We start from the raw sequence: 17527 nt of genomic DNA on the forward strand, positions 1-17527 counted from the left end.
CCCCTTTATTGTACTATGTTGTTATTTTTCTTTTGATGTTCAACTGTTTTCCTTTTAATTCACGGTTGCTTAATTTCAAACTAGTGCTTTAGAGAATAAAATCAGTCTTATTTTTGTTTTCAAATTATTAATCTTTTTCATGATTATTGAATGCAAATTTTGAATTTTCTATTTACTCTTAAGTAGATTCGATGCAAAAATTACGTTGGAAAAGCTGCGAAACAGACGGGTTGTATTTGTTAGGGATTCAATTGGAAGAAACGAGTGGGAGTCTCTTATCTACTTGTTGTCTTCTGTAGTTCCTGATAAAATCAAGATATATGAAGTTAATGGAAGTCCTATTACAAAGCACACAGGTTTCTTATTTTTGTTTTCAAATTATTAATTTCTAATACTAATGAATATATTACCTAATTGAACTACTCCAATCAGCTCCTTAACTAGTTCGATCAAAAAATAAAAAATAAAAAACTAACCAACACTAGCACACAATGACAACAATATCCATATATTTTGGAACATATACATTGCATCAACTGATCATAATACTGAAAGGATGAAAACAAATACTATCACAAATTATAAAACAAATATACTAGAAAAGCATTCTGGAGCCAGTGATTCTTTTATTATGGAAACAAACAAACATCAAGCAACTAATAGTTAACACTTCGGTTTAATTTTTTCCAATTTCAATTTTGTTCCATTTTCACATAGAAACCACAGAACTTGGATTGACTTGAAATGTGAATTAATTATTTTAAAATGGTTAAGTGTAATGATTTAAAATGTGAATTATTTATTTGAAAATGATTAAGTGTAGAGACTTGAAATGTGTACTAGTTATTTGAAAATGGTTTAGTGACTTGAAATGTGTACTAGTGACTTGAAAATGGTTAAGTGTAGTTACTTGAAAATGGTTAAGTATAGTGACTTGAAATGTCAATTAGCTATTTGAAAATGGTTTGAGTGTAGCGACTTGAAATGTGTACTAGTGACTTGAAATGTGAATAAGTTATTTGAAAATTATTAAGTGTAGTGACTTGAAAATGATTAAGTGTAGTTACTTGAAATTGAGAACTTGTGACTTGAAAATGATTAAGTATATTGACTTGAAAATGGTTAAGTTTAGTTACTTAAAAGTGGATACGTATAGTGAATTGTAATGTGAATTAGTTATTTGAAAATGGTTAAGTGTAGTGACTTGAAATGTGTACTAGTGACTTGAAAATGGTTAAAACGTGTAGTTATTTGAAAATGGTTAAGTATAGTGACTTAAAAATGTGAATTAGTTAATTAAAAACAGTTAAGTGTAGTGACTTGAAATGCTAGTACATGACTTGAAAATGGTTAAGCATAGTGACTTGAAACGTCAATTAGCTATTTGAAAATGGTTAGAGTGTAGTGACTTGAAATGTGAATAAGTTATTTGAAAATTATTAAGTGTAGTGACTTGAAAATGGTTTAGTGTAGTTACTTGAAATTGTAAACTTGTGACTTGAAAACGGTTACTAGTGACTTAAAAACGGTTACTAGTGACTTGAAAATGGTTAAGTGTAGTTACTTAGAATGTGAATTAGTTACTTGAAAGTGATTAAGTATAGTGATTTGAAATGAATGATTAAGTGTAGTGACTTGAAAACGGTTAAGTATAGTTATTTTAAATGTAAAGTACTTATTTGAAAATGGTTAAGTGTAGTGATTTGAAATGTGAATTAGTTATTTGAAAATGGTTAAGTGTAGTGACTTGAAACGTGAATTAGTTATTTGACAATGGTTAAGTATAGTGACTTGAAATGTGTACTAGTGACTTGAAAATGGTTCAAGTGTAGTTACTTGAAAATGCTTAAGTATAGTAACTTGAAATGTCAATTAGCTATTTGAAAATGGTTTGAGTGTAGTGACTTGAAATGTGTACTAGTGAATAAGTTATTTGAAAATTATTAATTGTAGTGACTTAAAAATGATTAAGTGTAGTTACTTGAAATTGTGAACTTATGACTTGAAAACGGTTAAGTGTAGTTACTTGAAATTGTGAACTTGATGCTTAAAAATGGTTTAGTGTAGTTACTTGAAAAGTGTACTAATAACTTTAAAATAATAAGGTATAGTCACTTAAAAATGATTAAGTATATTGACTTGAAATGTGATTTAGTTAATTGAAAATAGTTAAGTGTAGTGATTTGAAATGTGTACTAGTAACTTGAAAATATTCTAAGTGTGGTGACTTACAATGTGAATTATTTATTTGAAAATGGTTAAGTGTAGTTACTTGAAATGTCTATTAGTCATTTGAAAATGGTTAAGCATAGTGAAATAAAATGTCAATTAGATATTTAAAAATGGATTAAGTATAGCATCTTGAAATGTATACTAGTAACTTGAATATATTAAGTGTAGTCATATGAAATATGAACTAATGACTTGATTTTTATATGTTTTATATGTTTTGATGTAAGAGCTCGAAGTCAACTGCTAAAAGGAAATCTTGGACACCTGTAGACTCCAATGAAAAAACTTTAGAATTGTTTAAGTGTTTTGGTGGTTGTTGGATTAATTATTAAGTGTTTTGTATTTTGGATTTGATTGTGTAAGTGTTGTTGATTTGAATTGCTTAAATGTTTTGATAATGTTGTGTGTTGTATGATTATTTTAGAAATGTGTGTTGCATGAGGCTGTATATATTGAATTGCATTTTTATTTGGCAGGTGGGATGCAAAAAATGCAGATTTTTGCATTAAAAAAAATGCAGAAAAGCGACGGACATGATCTCTTTCGTCCGTCACTTTTCTGAAATTTTTTAAAATAAAATTTTTAAAAAGCGACGGTCAACATCACTTTTTTTCTTCATTATGAAATACAAAAAGTGACGGCCAACGTCGCTTTTTTTTCTTCATTATGAAGAACAAAATGCGACGGCCAACGTCGCTTTTTTTCTTCATTATGAATTTTTTTTCTCAAAATGCGACGGACAATGTCGTTTTTTCTGATTTTTTTTAATTTTTCCTTCAATAAAATGACATTATGCGTCGTTTTTTCTAAAAAATGTAAGTTAATTTTTTTTTTCAAAAAGCGACGCTGTCTGTCATAATAAAAGCGGCGCATGCCGTCGTTTTTAAAAAATGCCCCTTTTTTAGACGAAAAAAAATGATGGATTTTCGTCGCTTTTGCCCCAAAAAGCGACACTTGCCATTGCTTTTAGGCATTTTTTAGTAGTGTTTTTTAAACTCAAGAAAGATGGAAATGGAAAACAGCTGGTCAGATATAAAGCTCGATTGGTGGGAAAAGGCTTCGAATAGAAGAAAGGTATTGATTTTGATGAAATCTTTTCACCCGTTGCCAAAATGACTTCTAGTCGAACCATTTTGAGCGTAGAAGCTAGCCTAGATCTTGAAGTGGAGCAGTTGGATGTGAAAACTGTATTTCTTCATGGAGATTTGGAAGAAAAGATTTATATGGACCAGCCAGAAGGATTTGAAGTAGCTGGAAAGAAACACATGGTCTGTAAAACCGAATAAGAGTCTTTATGGATTGAAGCAGGCACCAAGGCAGTGGTATAAGAAGTTTGACTCATTCATGCAAAGTCAAATCTACAAAAAGACTTATTCTGATCCATGTGTATACTTCAAAAGGTTTTCAAACAACAACTTTATTATTCTGTTGTTGTATGTGAATGACATGTTGATTGTAGGACAAAACAAGGAGCTGATTGCCAAGTTGAAGAAAGATTTGTCCAAGTCATTTGATATGAAAGACTTGGGCCCAGCATAACAAATTCTGGGGATGAAAATTGTTCGAGCACGATCAAGATAAAAGTTGTGGCTATCTTAGGAGAAGTACATTGAACGTGTACTCGAACGCTTCAACATGAAGAGTGCTTAAGTTATTAGCACACCTCTCGCTGGTCATCTGAAGTTAAGTAAGAAAATATGTACTACAATAAAGAAAGAAAAAGGAAATATGGCTAATGTTCCTTATTCTTCAGCAGTCGAGAGTTTGATGTATGCCATGGTGTGTACCAGACTGGATATTGCTCATGCAGTTGGGGTTGTTAGAAGGTTCCTTGAAAATCCTGGGAAAGAACATTGGGAAGCAGTCAAGTGTATACTTAGGTATTTGAGAGGTACCACAGGAGATTGCTTGTGTTTTGGTGGATCTGATCTAATCTTGAAGGGCTATACAGGTGCTGATATGGCAGGTGACCTTGACAACAAAAAATCCACTACAGGATATTTGTTTACATTTTTAGGGGGAGCTATATCATGGCAATCAAAGTTGCAGAAGTGTATCGTACTCTCTAAAATTGAAGTACAGTATATTGCAACTACTGAAGCTGGCAAGGAGATGGTATGATTGAAACGGTTTCTTCAAGAACTTGGGTTGGATCTGAAGGAGAACATTGTCTATTGTGAAAGTTAAAATGCAATAGACTTAAGCAGAAACACCATGTATTACGCAAGAACGAAGCATATCGATGTGAGATATCACTGGATTCGAGAAAAGATAGAGGACAAATCTATGCTGATCAAGAAAATACCTACAAGTGAGAATCCTTTGGATATGCTGACCAAGGTGGTATCACAAGACAAGTTCAAATTGTGCAAAGAACTTGTCGGCATGAGCTCTCTTTGAGAAGACGAGAATACCTCTTTCAGGTTTATGGGACTGGAGGGGGAGATTTATGGGGTCCAGCCCATAAATGAAACATTGAAAACTTTTCCTTTTGGTTTTCTTTCTTCAACCATTGCAGAAAGAAAGATATCAATTAGAGATTGTGTAGTTGACAATTCCTACACATTATGTCATCAGTGGCATATATGCACTCCCTCTTTTTACTATAAATAGAGGGCTTCAGCTCACTTAGACATCACACCAACAAAAGAGTGAAAGAAAAATAGAGTGAGGCATCACAGAGAGTTAAGTCTGTGAAGAAAAAATAGAGACTGTGAGCGATATTGTAGTGAGGTGGAAAAATCAAAAGAGAGATTTCTTTTGAGTGTGTAGTAGTCACTTTGAGTATTGTAATTGGGACTATGGTGTAAAATTCCTTACTACAGAGATATCAGTTGCTCTTCTTGGCCTGTGGTATTTTTTCCTTATTGAGTTTCCACGTAAAAATCTTGGTGTCATTATCGCTCTTATTGTTTTTGTTGATTAACCGTATTATTGTTGTCATATTTATTGCTCTTTATTACCGCAATATTATTATTGTGGTGGGGTTTATTCCCTACATAATATTCGTGCTAGACTATTATCTAATCTATTATACTTTTTGTAGATATGAATGTCATGTCGGATTACAAGGAGGAACCTGCAATCACATAATAGGGTAGAACTGTTAGTATTTGTGTCTGCATTATTAAGCAAGGTAATCATATCCTCTGCATCCACATTTATTTTCAAAGGCTTTAGATTGTGCTCCATTTTTTTAGAGGGTTCCATTTAACATATAAGGTAAAAGGGTTGCATTTGATCATTGAATCGCCTGCTAAGCATCAATATTGCGTAGCTAAGTTAAAGTAAGAGCTAGGGAAGGGGCATTATGTTGCCCATCAAAGAGATGTTTATTGAGATAAATCCATATGAGTTATAACCCACAAACAGTAGTATATTAGAACCACTACTAGAAATTACCCCTATTGCAACTAACGTTTTGGCGGCGGTTAACAAAGCGTTGCAATAGGTGGTCTTTGGCAACGGTTGCAAGCATTGCCAAAAATTATTGCTCTGTTAGCTCTAATTTAACATTTTAACTATTGATTTTGACCATAAGCGTTGCAATAGCTAAATAAAATAAGCTATGTCAACGCTTAATTTATTCCCTCCATTTTCACAAAAACTTTTCATTCAGTCCGCCAAAAGAAAGCTTTCCTACATCTTAAACCTTATTCATTTTACAATCAGCAATTAGGGCTTAAACATTCTCTCTTATTTCTCTCGCTACAATCGACGATGGGATTTCTCTTTTAGCTTAAACCTACAGCTTTTCATCGCTACAATCGAATCGACGATGCGATTACTCTCTTAGCTTAAACATATAGTTTCTCATAGTTACAATCGATGATTAGGGCTACAAAATCGCTAACGGCAGTCGCTACAATTGGTACAAACCATTTAATCTTGTGGAGATGGTCTAGTAGTGAGCTGCCGATGGTGAAATCTGTGGGTGTTACTGGTGCCGCTTCAAAAATCGATTTATGTTGGAAAGTCAGGCCAAATTTGTACTTCAATTTCTCTCAAATTCGCACTTCAATTGCGTCAATTTGGGAATTTTAAGGTTAGTGTATTCTTCTATGACTTTGACCTAATTTTTTAGGATTTTGACTTTTTCTTAGGTTCATTTAATTGTGTTTTTATTTCTCCTTGTAATTCTAATGATTGCGGTCATTATGTTAGGGAAGATGTTGAAATGCGTTATATTGACAACCAGAAGTTGAGTAAGATGAGTGTTACTTGTTAGAGCTTTAATTATTGTAGTCTTAATTGTTGATTTAATTTGTATATAATGTAGTTTCTATGTTTAGATTGTTATTCTTTTTCATGTGTATTTTTAGATTAATGAGAAATGATGTTAGTAGAAAGGATGATCCTTAGCATGTTACTTAGAAAATGCTACACAAGTATTGCCTAGTGATTGCAGTCAGATTGAGGAAACTAATTATGTTGATTTGCTTATTTGATAGACATCTACAACACAACAGTAGGAAGTATATCCAATTTGTGTCTCCTGAACATCAGGAATCATGAAAATCCAACTAAAATATTTTCTTTTGGGGGAGGAAATGTGGTGTGGCAGTTAGCTTAAGTGGTTAAAAAGGGAGAGCAGACTCTCGGTTGAGACATGTGGAGTAATATTTCGGCACGAGTATTATTTATTTCTGGCCAGACTAATTTTTTTGTATATTTGGCATAATGTTGATGATTTACTGAAATAATAAGAATAGAAGTGGCTTTAAAAAGTTATTTGCACTTGTAAAACCAGTCACGAATTGCAGCTATAAGTTATTGGAATTGACACCAATATTAATTAGATGGTGTCATTTCCACTGTTTAATACCGTAGAGAAGAGATATTAAAACAATTCTAAACTTGTGTGGCGAATTTACTTTAGGTGTTTAACTTCACGGACATTGGCGGAGCCACCTTGTGGTTCGGGGTTCATCCGAACCCCCTCCGATGAAACAACTATATAAAGTAGTAATTGCCAAATTTAAAATGTCAAAAAATTATTAATAACTTAGTTAAATAACTCTGATATGCTCCACTGACTCTACTATAGAATAAATGGCATGTCAATGGATATTTTCACCTCTGATAAGGAGGACCTGTATAATATTGCATCTAAATGGGTGGTTTAGTGATTCTAGGGGTTCCTTTGGGTGAAGACTTAAGTAGAGATGGTATAGGAAGTTCTCCAGTGTTGTTGTGTAAACCTGCCCCGATACTATCATCAATATATCAGGATCAGGTGATGTACAACAGATAGTGTAACAAGCAGGTCTTTCACTCTTAAACAGTAGATGCCCAGGCTTTTTCCTCTTTTTTTTTGGGTCATGTGCAAGCATAAATTTTGGTTCTTGGTGGTTCAGAAAGGTCAATGCGATGAACACTTTGAGCAAGCTTAGTAATGATTTATACTCCAAAGTAGCTATGGTATGTTTGAAGAACAGCAGAAAGTAGATAATTTTGTTGCTATAAAAAAATTCTCAAATATGAACTGCTTATCTAAATATTGTATGTAAGCTGCTATCATTTCTTTGGGATTGATAGGTCTAGGAAAAAACAATGCTAGAATAGCTGGCATGCTGTATATTCTGTCCAGTTATTACTACAAATAGGCTAACCTTTGTTCTGTGTAAGAATTAATTTTCCTTGTTCTCTTATGTCAACTCTGTAATATTAAGTATCTAATCCACTCTGATTTTGGGAATTACTACTGCTGCAGGTGCGGATTGCCTAAGGTCTTGTTCATTTGGGAAAGAGATTGTTAACTCTCCCACCATATCATTTTGAACATTTTCTGTAATGGTACTGGAGCAGTTTGAATCTTCAATTGTGCATGACGGAACTCTGAATCTAGTACAAAATTCAATGTTTCATCACAAGAAGTGGTTTCTTCATTGGATCCAAAAAACTTGGATCCGCACATCAAAATGCTTCGTCAAAGACTAAGTCCATCTCATGAGTTCCTGGATTATCTAGCTTTGATAACTTCATCAAGTCCTGCTGTAATTAAAGAGGTTTCTATTCTGTTCCGCTATGTTTTTCTGCCTCACCATTATACTAAATGCATGATTAGGTTGTAGTTGTGAATCAAGGTGAAATGGTCTGTAATTTTTACATGACGGATAACATTAACACGATCATCGATTTTGAGTGTGATTGCAAATTGCCTGTCTATGGCCTGGAGTAACATGACTGAAATAAATCTCTCTTTTTCCCCTTTCTAATATTGTATTTATGTCATATTTCAATTCTTTCTTTTGTTGCAAAACTTAGCTTTAGAATTCCAATGGGTCAGTGAATTAGTGTTAGTATTGTTAACATTCGGTTTCAATGATGTAGATGTATAAGACATCGGTAGCACACTTCTGATTAGATACACTCTCTTACTGATAAAAATAGAGTGCTTTACTTTGTATTTCTAACTTCTCTTGAAAATTTTCTTTTTCCCTCCACCTATGGCGGTTTGTGGTACTTCCGGGCTATATCTTTAATCCCAGAATGTGACAAGTTGACATCGAGATTGCAAACGACTTGGTCAAGAAGGAGTATTGGTAATCGTCCGACTTCAACATGCTTGAGTGAGAACCGTTCTACACTAGTTTGTTCTCTTTTTTCTTTTTGTCTTAGTTTTTCCTTCTCCAAAAGTAGGTTCGTTTCTTAATTATCTATTCTAGAATAAGCTACCGAATCAATACTTAAACCTCCCACCTATATGATGAAATCATACACAAATTTGACAATACCCCTATACTTCAAAAATGTGTTGTTAAAAGCATTCACAGTGAGGCGGGGATCTGCCGTTTCATATGGCTGAGGTGACTTGAGGTGGAAGAAGTGACTTAGGAGTATTTTCAGGCATGTATAATATTTCACTGCTCGGTACGACTTTCTTCAGGTTGAAGGTTCGTTATTTTCTGGTTCTTTTTTTCATCCAAGCTCTAGGTATGTTTCTTCTTCTTGGAATATGCTGAACTATTTTAAAGGACTGGCTATGTATTACGCCGCCAAATTTCTATGCTTTGTTAAAGTTAAGCTCTACATGTATCCCTTTTGTTGAATCTTGTTTACTGTATGTCTGTACGCTTTTGTACTTATTTGCCGCATCTAGTATTAACTGAAAGGTAAAAACAAGTGCCTCGTTAGACATTACTCATCTAATAAATTTGACCGTCTTAGAGAAGCTGATTATTAGAAATAGAATTACCAGTAATAAAGTTTGGAATTGATAGATATCATAGTGATGTAAATGATTTTGAGATGCATACAGAGGATTCATATAGTCGACCACGACTAGTTTGGATTTTTGGCTTACATTTATTTATGGCAATAAACAGTTCTCTGATATGGCTGTTATCGTACGTAGGAGCTAAAGTCTTTCAACATAGGAAAACTATAGTCCGACTGAGTTTTTTCCTTTACCGATACCTATTCTTGCGTCTTACTTCCAGAAACTTATGAGATGCTATTTTTCCCGGAGAGTCTGACTCTTTAATAAAAAAAAGACGGTCGTGTGCGAGTCGGATGGGAAAACAAAAGCTTAATACGTCTTTCCTTACCTTTTTCATATCTGAATGTCTTTGTCGAGTTGGTTGGCATCATTATCTTCTTTCTGTCTTTTCATTGTCTGTCTCCGCCTAAACAGATATGCACTAACTCACATGAAATAAGGTAAAAGCCTTCTTTCCAACCCTTTGTATGAGACTTCTTTCTTCGTACAAATGCTCGTAGGCAAAAGAGACCTTCCTTTGCTCCTGTCGGCGGGATCAGCTAGATTCCCACAAGTTTGATATAGTCTTCCACTTCATTACAACAACGACAACAACATATCCAGTATCGTCGTGTCATCCCACAAGTGGACTCTGGAGGGTAGAGCGTAACGACCACCGTTTAACATTATAACCTTAACGACCACCGTTTAACTTTATAACCTTAACGGCCACCGTTTAACCTTATAACCTTAACGGCTACCATTTAACCTTATAACCTTATAAGGCTAACGTCCACCATTTAACCTTATAACTTTAACAACCACCATTTAATCTTTTAATCTTATAACCTTAACGGCCATCGTTGAACCTTCAAAAACATAAATCGGATAAACCTGTAATAAATATATGCAAAGGGAGTGAAAATATCCCTATTGCAGCTTCATGCAAAATCTGCAAATCGTGATTTTCCTAGGTTCACTATATGCTTCGATAAAAGTTGCTTCTATCATCTATTCATTAGTAACACATCCTTTGAAAACAGATTATATAGTTCCCTGCTTGATATAATCTTAGTTAATATGAATGGCTAATAATCTTGGAATTCTATTGAATGGAGGGTTTTATCTCTTCTGGAGTAGTCACCCTCTCCTGATTATTTGTTGTTTACGAATGAATTTATATTTTCAGGGTACTGCATCTATCAAAAAAGATGTGGAAGCCCAAATTCCAAACTGTCCAAACCTTCCATCAAAGTTAATTTGTTTTCTGTACAATGTCACCCTGCATGTACGTGAAGTTCCTGATTGACTTGTCTTGATAAAAACTGTAATTTATATGTTGTTCTAGGTTAATATATTATCTTTTGCATTATTTAGGCTGATCCCAAAACAGATGAAGTGTATGCTCAAATGACACTACAACCAGTTCCTTCGGTATGACTCTCTCTTTTTGGTTTTATTTTGGTGTTTCTTTTATCGGAAACAACCTTTCTACTTCATCAGAGGTAGAGGTATGGACTGCGTACATCTTACTCCCCCAGACCCCACTAGGTGGGAATACACTAGGTTTGTTATTGTTGTTGTTGTTTTCTCCCTTTTTGTGGGATAAGCATGGCCCTCTATCAAGTATAGCCTGTTCTAATCAAATTTAAAACGTAGGTAACATAAACGTCTTTGCGTGCAGTTTGAGAAGGAGACATTATTGAGGTCAGATTTGTCTATGAAAGCAAATAAACCACAACCAGAATTTTTTTGCAAAACCTTGACAGCAAGTGATACAAGTACTCATGGAGGTTTCTCTGTGCCTCGGCATGCTGCCGAGGTACTCGATGTAAAATAGTCGAGGTGAGTTTTTTTTGAACACTATGGTTTTATTTGAAGAAGAAAGTGTAACGGGCAAACAATAATTTCTTCAACAAGAATTTCTAGATATTTTGACATTGGTAATTAGGTGGACTTTGGTGTCCTTTGTTTGGCAATGTAATATTTTTTTTTGTGGATGATGCACCAAAGGTTTAAACAAAGGAACCAAACCCCTATCACCAAATATTTTTGGTCCTGGGATAAGTACAAACTGAAGGTCATTAACCTACTCATGTCTGAATTGTTCCTCTATTAGCTTTTTTATCAGTGGAGATCATACGGAAAAGTTCAAATAATAATTGAGATCGGAAATTATCTGGTTTCATTTGAATTTTTATCAGTTGGTTCATATTTAAATTTGTTGTGGAATAGTCCTTTTTATGTTGTCATTTAAGTGCTAATTTATATTTTTGGTTCTCCATTTATAGGTGTATGAAGAAAGAGATGAAGAAAATGATGAAGACTTGACCAAACTTGAGAAGATTTTTGGTTTGTGGATAAATGCACTAATATAAATAGTTTTGTGTTGAATTTTTCTAAACTTATCGCGACTTGAACTTGCTAGTATGTAAAAACTTAACTAATCATTTTGATTACATTTTACTTTTGGGTTTAAATTACTAGCTTGTTGTATATTTTGAATAATGAGATTATTAATTAATGATTTTGTTGTGTGATGTGTATATATTGTGTTATAATTTATTATGTATATAAATAAAAATTTACATTAACAAGACTATTTATATAAATCGTTTTAATTTAATAACAAAAGCGTCGCAATAGATGCTATTGCAACGGTTTAATGTCGTTGCAATAGATTTCGTTGCAATAGAATCTATTGCAACGGTTCGTAACCATTGCAATAGATGAAAATAGGTGTCCCAACAAGTGATGAAATAATTGTAATAGGTAGTCAAAAAGCGTTGCAACAGAATAGCAAAGGCGTCACAATAGCATCTATTTCAACGGTTCATAACCGTTGCAATAGCATCTATTGCGACGGTTCGTAACTGTTGCAATGGATGAAAATAGGCGTCTCAATAAGTCAAAAAATAACCGTCGCAATAGGCTTATCTATGGCAACGGTTATATGAAACCGTCACTATAGCTCTATCTATGGTGACGGTTTATACAACCGTTGCAAAAACCGTTGCCATAGACCTATCGCAACGCCCACCTATGGGACGGTTGCTAAACCGTTGCGATAGGCCTATTACAACGGTTTTTTGGCCTATTGCAACGGTTTTGCAACCGTCACCATAGACCTAATTTCTCGTAGTGAACCTCGAAAGGTACCATGGTAAAGGGTAGATGGTGATGTTGGAGAATATTTTTTAGCCAAGTATTAAAAGACATGTTGGAATCTTGTGGTAGAAGCTGCATTGAACACCCCATGGTAGTGAATAATTTTCCCCAAAACTGGGCAAGAGCAGGACATGAAATAAAAAGATGTGATATTGTTTCGGGGACAGCTTGTTGGCAACTTGGCATAACTTGCAGTTGGGTAATTGTAAGCACGATATATGATTTAAATATGAATATGTTGGGAAGACGACGAAGCACTAATAACCATAGAAAGTGTTTTATTTTGGGGATGGTATTTAACTTTCAAATCCACGTAAAAAATTCTATTGGAGGCATAGACTTCACGCTTTTCGTGGTTATTTGGTTGTAGCAAGTTCGTACTGTAAACCTACCTGTGTTAGTATGACCCCATTTGATACAATCATAAGTGTTTGTATATATAGTAAAGTGTGTTGCTATTATTTGGGAATTTTACTTTTTGCTTATGTCTGTACAATAAGTGATCTGAATTTGTAGATTAAATTCCTGGAATCAAGTAGGGGTGAGCATGATATGGTATGGTGTTGTATTTTATATTAATGAAAAATATTTTTAGAAAATATATTTGAGGACACAAAATAAAATTTCAATATAATCACGCCACAAAATGTTCTCTTAGGTCTAAAATAATTATCGGCAATAAATTTTTATTGCTAAAATTTCTTGTTAATGAATGATAAAAAGACGCACATTTTCATTCTTTTGCTAACATATAGCTAAGTTTTCATTCGAATAAGTTTAAAATAATTGCTCGTTATGACTTTAATAAATTTTTGTCATTTATTCATGTTCATCCTTTTAGCCCCACATGATCAACATTTAGTATTACAATTCAAACTTTAGGAAAAGAAATTTAAATCATTTCACCTACTTTAGTTACCGTAAAATGTATAAGCTTAGAAAAATATCATTATAAAAAATAATCTAAAAAAATTAACCACAACTCAAAAGAAACTTAACTTCTCATTTGAAAACAACAGTAAATATGTGAAGTTCAACAATAAAAATTTATGAATAATTTCTTTCCCATCTATTAATATGACAATTTTTTCCAAACAATTTTAGTTGGAAACTATTTGAAAAAATCATTTTTGAAAATGAATAATAAAGGTTCGTAAAAAAACGTAAACAAAGTATTAGAATGAGGGTATTATATAATCAAATAATAGCTTTTTAGAAATACCACAATGCATACTATTTTTAATATGTCAATCCAAACTCTGAAGTTTAGATACGAAATAAGCTCAACATAACTAATCTTATCACTACTACTTCCAACATTATCAATACATCATATTCAATAACATTCTTGTACGCTCTATCAAACGACTCCTAATGCTTAAAACTAACTACCACATAAAAACATTTCGGTTTAACTTTTAATTACAAATCATAGCTACATTTTAAGCCATAAATATATTTGGTTCCCTAAATTCACTTAGAAAAATAAATATAAACTTGGCTGATATAAAGACAAATATGTCTTTTATATATATATATATATATATATATATATATATATATATATATATATATAATTCACATATGACGGTTGGAATTACAATAATAGTACAACTACATGATTGAATACATATGAAACGGATACACGTGAAATATACGACATATACGACATAAAACATATAAAAAATACACAAGAAATCAAATAATATATATTTGTCACTTCACTCATCTTCCCTTTTAGTCATTCTCAAGAAGAAAGATATATTTGTACCTTTAACAACATTTAAGCTTTAAATATTTATTTACTTTTAATGAAATAATTTATAGAAACATAAATATTTATAACTTATTTTAAATTATAAAATGCAATCAAAAGTCTTTCTTAAATTCTATATTGACTCAAACTATAATTATTTCATTAAAAGTTTTAAACTTAGCTAAAAATTCTATATGATAAGGTATTAAGTAAAATTTTAGATAAAAATTATAATTATTTCAAACTTTAGCTAAGTTTTGTAATTACATACACACATGCATTTAGGCAAAAAAGGGTCAAAAATATTTCATTATTTTGATAAATTTGTCCCTCATTATATTATTGACTTAAATATTTTCCCTGTTATTATGCTATAGGGCAAAATATATCTCTATCATTAGCAAAATTATTAAAAATATTCTTTATTTTAACATTTCTACACCATGATAAGAGAGCCACATGACGTGACATTTGCATCAGATGGATGCCACTTGAGCATTCAATTTTTTCCCTTTTCATTTTAAATTTTTTTGCTTTAAATTTTACTATTAATTATTTTAAAAAATGTAATATCCCTTATAAAAAAAAAGGGAAAGAATTAATAAAGAATAGAAAGTGGGCTAAAGCCACATTAAAAAAGAAAAGAAAAGGGAGTGATAGGTGACTCATAACTTCAATTCAAGTTTAAGTGGGAATGAGAAATAATATTATATATTTATATATTATAAGGGGTCTTGCCCCATTACATTTTCATAGAGAAATTAAGATTAGCAAGACAGTACTTCTGCCTGCATTCACGCCAAAACAGGAGAAAGAATTCCAAATCAAATTTCTCGTTCAGTTAGAAAAAAAAAAGAAAGAGTTCAAGCTTTGATTGAAAAATTATTTCGGGTTAAGGTAAATTTGTTTCTACATCTTCATTGTAAATTTCAGTTAAATTAATTTGATTTTGGTATTGAAATTTAGTTATTAAAGATAAGAATTTAGGTAATAAGATGTCTTGGATTCAAAGTTGTGAAATTGAAGGTTTTCATGAAACCTTAAGGGTAGGGTAGTCTAATTTTATTATGATTTAGCCTAAACAAGAGAATTAACTTGAGATTGATATGATATGATTTTAGATTCGATCGAAGGGAGTCCTATCAATTGTTCGAGGTGACAAGTTGGTATTCCGGAAATAATATAGTGAGTAGTAATCTTACCACAATTTGTGTTTATTAAATTGCATATTTATACATATTTTTGATGAAACAATGAGTTATGAAATACTTTGAAATTGCATGTGGGGCAAGTCCTTATTCGATATGATATTGAAATGATTATTTGAGATATGATCTTGATATGATATTGAAAAGGTTATTTGAAATATGATCTTGATATGATATTGAAATGATTATCTGAGATATGATCTTGATATGATATTGAAAAGGTTATTTGAGATATGGTCTTGATATGATATTGAAATGATTATTTGAGATATGGATATTGAAATGGTTATTTGAGATATGATCTTGATATGATATTGACACGGTTATTTGAGGTATGATCTTAACATGATATTAAAATGGTTATTTGAGATATGATATTATTACGGTGAATATTTTCACTTACACGAGAAATAAGTATTTTTAACAAATATTTTTATTCAAGTTTATATGTAACATGATTTGATATGAACTTTAAATGATATGTATTATTCTGAAAAATGCTTTCACATGAATAGCCTATTGTTTACAAAGAATTTACAAATGGGAATAGACCTTGATTTGAATCCCGTAGCTAACAGCGGGATCGTTAGACCTGGTGCACCTTGTATTTACTGATGAATATTACAACCCTCGCTAGTGGGAAGGTAGAACTAGCATATTGACATTGATATGATATTTAACTCCTTTATGAGGGGTCCACTATTTTGGGTTATTCTTAATGAAGAAGAACCCCACACTGATTACATGATTCATTCTTGGAAACCTCCCAAATATGTAATATTTGATATGATACGATGTTTTTTTTTAAAGTTTATTACTGAGCTATTGGTTCACTTAGCTTACATGAAACAATGATATTGTTTATTGTTACCGTTTTCTGAAAGAACATTTATTTCATGGTGTTTCATGACTTGTCCCCATTTATTACTCACTGAGCTAGTGGCTCACTCCTCTCTATTATTTTTTTAGAGAACACAGGTGACGGTGAGGATCGCATTGGCTAAAGGATCCGAGTAGCATATTCTTGATAAGCCCCGCAATTGTTCACGTGGGCTATAGTTTATTTATTCGTTATGTTTCTTTTTCTTGAAAACTCTTAGTTTGCTCCATAGTCATGTCTTTAGAGTTTTGTGTACTCTTCGTTATTTTGGATTTGTGGAATATTGGATCTTCTCTCATCTTTGGAGATGATTTTCGTATTGTTAGTTGGTGGTATTGGTGAAATGTTGGTAATATATGGTGAATTATGTTGGTGTTTGTGTAGTGGTTGTGCTGTGGGGTTGTTTTGTTGTTGAATTGAGACAGGAAATTTTCTTGTTAGGCCCCAAAACAAAGGAAACTCTGTCCGATTTTCTGTAGAATTCTGACAAGGCTTGCTTTGGAGTCCTAAAATCCTTAGCGCCGATCATGATCCTATTTCGGTCATGACAAAGTTGGTATCTGAGCACCTAGGTTATTCTTGAGACTATGGAGCACATGTTAGTAGTAAAATCTCAATATGATTATGTTGTCGGCCATTTCTATAAACATGATTCTGCGAGAGCGTGATAGGATGTGTCTTGATTTTCTTTCTTATTCTTTCGTACGTGTGTGGCATTTAGGATCAATTAGATGAATCTAACTGTTTTGTTTTGTTAAATTAGATGGTTCATAGAGCAACTATTGGTAGGGGAATAGGTGGAGCCCGCAGAAGGGGTCGAGGTAGGGGTAGTCATGATACCAAAGGGAATCACACTATCACTCCAAGAAGTTCAAGAGAGCCTAGTCCTGAAGGAAATATTAGTCCACCTCCTCCATCTCATGAGGGTAGTACTGCCGAGGCACTTGCTTTCATACAAAGAGCCATAGAGGGTTTGGCCGACTGACTGGATAGACCGAAAAGGGGTGGTCAACACAAATCTGCACAGTTGTAGGCACCTATTCAGACTTACAACTTTGAAAATAAGGAGGTATCTTTGCAGG

At 32.8% G+C, this 17527-nt stretch overlaps 1 long non-coding RNA gene across 1 annotated transcript; it reads left to right on the forward strand.

Moving 5' to 3' along the window:
• Positions 1-15095: 15095 nt before the first annotated feature.
• Positions 15096-16826, forward strand: LOC107847098. Its single transcript, XR_001667307.2, has 3 exons — positions 15096-15254; positions 15479-15542; positions 16535-16826. It is a non-coding gene; the product is annotated as an uncharacterized LOC107847098 (long non-coding RNA).
• Positions 16827-17527: the final 701 nt, after the last annotated feature.

The sequence above is a fragment of the Capsicum annuum genome, chromosome 11, assembly GCF_002878395.1.
Source record: "Capsicum annuum cultivar UCD-10X-F1 chromosome 11, UCD10Xv1.1, whole genome shotgun sequence".
NCBI lineage: Eukaryota > Viridiplantae > Streptophyta > Magnoliopsida > Solanales > Solanaceae > Capsicum > Capsicum annuum.